This window comes from Bidens hawaiensis, unplaced genomic scaffold, assembly GCF_021521415.1.
Source record: "Bidens hawaiensis isolate Kalapana, Puna unplaced genomic scaffold, B.hawaiensis_p1.1 tig00010577_1, whole genome shotgun sequence".
Classification (NCBI taxonomy): Eukaryota; Viridiplantae; Streptophyta; class Magnoliopsida; order Asterales; family Asteraceae; genus Bidens; species Bidens hawaiensis.
Window position 1 is genome coordinate 458,122 of NW_027491810.1, and position 3,753 is coordinate 461,874.

At 39.9% G+C, this 3,753-nt stretch overlaps 1 pseudogene; it reads left to right on the forward strand.

Annotated features, from left to right (window-relative positions):
• Nucleotides 1-221: 221 nt before the first annotated feature.
• Nucleotides 222-3,519, forward strand: LOC143535735 (flavonol 3-O-glucosyltransferase UGT89B1 pseudogene; annotated as a pseudogene).
• The last annotated feature ends 234 nt before the right edge of the window (nucleotides 3,520-3,753 follow it).

Here is a 3,753-nt window from a genome sequence, read left to right on the forward strand (position 1 = left end):
CTTGGATAACATGTGATCAAGTAATTACAAGAAACCAACACTAGCATTTGAAGACTTCCGCTGCCCAAAACTCACCAAACATCAAACCATCAATGCTAACTTAGACGAAGTTCTAAGGCCGCACGTGAGTCTAAAGTTTAACTCCGTGACATTTGGTATCTGATCAACGTAGAGTCATTGGGATTGTGTCCAGAAAGAAAATCAATGATACAATCCTTACCATGGGAGCAGAAACACAAAAAAGCAAAAATACTCAGAAGGAGGTGATAGCCGGCATAGAAAAACGAGTCAAAGATGTCGAGGTGTCGATTGCCGAGTACAAAAGCCATATTGACGCTCTCCAGGCAGAATTCAACATTTACAAGAATCACGTCAACGAATCGCTACAAAAGGTTGAACCTTTAAGTGGCGAGATCGTTGAATTAGAAAACAACTTAAAAGCTGCTCTTGCTATGATGCAAAACAAGATGAAAGAGATGCTTATGCACGAGTTGGGTTAACTAAAAACCAACATGCCATACATGGAAAAAGAACTCGCAAGCTGCCATGACTGCTAAAAGACACTACAAGGTGAAGTTTCTTATGATGGTCGTAGCAAATGGAGGCACTAGTGTGATAACACCAATTCCACAAAGGTTAAAGTTCCCGCCAACCCCGTTCGTTTGGAAAATGGGAGGCGCGAGTTGTGGACGACTTCCTTTGGGAAATAGAACAATACTTCAAGGGCATAGATGTCAATGATGATGCCAAGAAGATCACAACAGCACCACTATAATTTAAAGACATTGAAGCATTGTGGTGGAGACGTAAAAGCAAAGAAATCGAGAAAGGTACATGCACCATCGCCACTTGGGCTGATTTTGTAAAAGAAATCAAACGTCAATTTTATCCGAAAAACACCCAATACGAAGGGAGGATTCGCCCTCGTAATCTCAAACAAAAAGGTGCAATCAAAGACTACATTAATGTATTTAGCGATCATGCTCGAAATTTCAGATATTACGCTCGGGGAATCGCTTGCAAACTTTATGGATGGCCTATAGTTTTGGGCTAAAAATGAGGTCAAACGTCGAAACGTTCAATATCAATAATCAGCCATCATTGCCGTTGAATCCTTACACGATCGTAATGATACACGATCACCTCGAAATTTAAGCACCGTTGTTGAAATGACAACTCCAAAGGTGGGGGGGCCAAACCCACCAACACCCAATTCTGGAAAGAAGATCTTGGAAAACGTTGCAAATTGTTAATGAACCTTATTATAAGGGTTGTTTCATATGCGATGGGCCACATAACCCACATTATTGCCTGAAAAAAAACAGTCTAAACACTGTCATAAAGGTTCGTGAAGAACCCACCAAGACTAAAGAGGTTCGACTTGGGGCAATGCAACTTCAAGCCCTAAATTGTAACATGCATAAACTTTTGGGCCAAATTTGGCCAATACAGAAGCTAAGGGACTTGAAATGAAAATTCTAAAATTCAAGACCCGTCGCGCTACGCAATGGATCCAGAACCAACCCATCATGATACGTGTTGGGTATTTCACAAAAACCTAGGATGGGCGGTGTCACGCTACTCGACCTCCCTAAATCTCAGGTCATCGCGATGACCAGGCTAAGTAATCGTGACACATGTCCAACCACGTGTCAACATAGGACAAGCAATGTGTCACCATGTAACAACACGTGGCAGGTCTATAAGTTGATGAATCAAGCATAGTAGGCGGCGTCGCCCTATGCGATGAGTTAAAATGCTCAAAGGCGGCTTAATAGTCAATTGCGCTATGCGATGGAGTGTTTTGTACTCCATTGCGACACGCGACGAGGCAAAAATTTTGCCTATAAATAGGGTTATCGGGCTTTGCTTCTAAGCATCCCAAACACACCTTATATTACACAAACACAACTTTGAAGTGCGTGCCATGATTCTGATGGTCCGATGTGTTTGTTTCTTGAAGTACATGCAAATTCTGGTGTTATTTTACCCCAAACCCGACGATAAGTAGAAGTGCTGCCTGCTTTAAGCTTAGGCATTCTATACAAAATTACCCGCATATGGTAGGGATTCTGCCTAATTATTTTATTATATTGGCTTAGATCCTAGTCAGGGTATAGCCCATACCTTGATCAAATATTAAGTTAAATATAGCTTTTCATAAATTGAAGGAATAGTTTAAAGTATTTTCTCTTTATAATTTAGAAAGATAAATTAAGTTTATTATGCTTATGATATTTATTTTTTTTAATTTAAAAAGAAAATTATTATTAATATCAATTACAATTAAATTTTTTATTACATCGAAATAGAAGGTAAGCGGGCAACAAGCTGCGCTGCTACCGTTTTTTTATATTTATTAAGTTTTCAATATTATCACTAGTTGATTACTTCTATGAATATCATTTTTATTCTGATCTTTATAAGTTATTCTATTTTTTTAAACTTTCAAGGTGCTTTAAGTTCCTCAATCATTCACACGTTGTGGCGAGACATAGAACAAGCTAATGCTAATAATAGCTCTGGTGATGAAAACTTCTTGCTAGCATTCCAAGATATCCCCAACTCGCCGGAGTTTAGTTGGTGGCAAGTACCGGAAGTAATGCGTGATTATAAAATCGGAGATGAAGATTTAGAATGTTTCAGGAAAGGAATGTTGAATAATATGACAAGCTGGGGAATCATGTACAATACATTTGATAAGTTGGAAGAGGTTTACATTGATCACATGAAGAGACATACCGGCCATGATCGTGTTTGGGCTGTCGGCCCATTACTTCCAGAAACCGATGGCCCAATATCTGTAACTGAACGTGGTGGGTCGAGCGTAGTGGCACCCGACCTCCTGTTCGCATGGTTGGACCAAAAGCCGGATGAGTCTGTTGTTTATATATGTTTCGGTAGTCAAGTGGAGTTAAGTGAGAAGCAAATGAGTGCATTAACAGGTGCACTTGAGCTCAGTAAAGTTTATTTTATTTTGTGTGTGAAGGGAAGCGATTCCGTTCATAGTGGGTTTGAAGACCGGGTTGGTAACCCTTGGTTCGTAGTAAAAGGTTGGGTCCCCCAACTGGCAATACTGGGGCATCGGGCTGTGGGCTCGTTTATGACTCATTGCGGGTGGAACTCAACTCTCGAAGCAATTATGTCTAGTATCGTGATGTTGACATGGCCAATGTTCGCGGACCACTGCCAGTTCGTCAATGCTATGCTACTTGTTGACCAATTGGGTATTGCAAAACGGTTTTATGAGGGCAGACCCGAGAGTGTTCCTGACTCAGTTGAGTTGGCTCAGTTGTTGGACGAGTCTTTGGGTGCTGATAGACCCGAAAGAGTTAGAATCAAAGAGCTAAATCAAATAACTACCAAGACGGTCGAACAACGAACATCAGCAAGGGATTTGGATGCATTCATCAAGCTCGTATCTGAGATCTGAGATCGTCAATTGTAGATTAAGCAATCAAAGTCGTTAATCATTAGTGTCTTTAAGGTTGTTTTGTTTTGATAAGCATAAAACATTTTGCAGTCAGGGATAAAGGCTTGCTTAAAAAGAAATTATAACAATTGCTAAGTTTTTCACGTTTCTATCGTTTTGGCGTCACTAATCTTGCAATGAGGTCATTAATTTTGTGAACTAATACTTTAATATACCCTCTTAGATCTAAACTTTAACCATAAAAATGACTCCTGTTTAATGGTTTCAACCACCAAACAGCATTACTCGCCTTCATGTTGAACACTAATGGAGACTAGTTT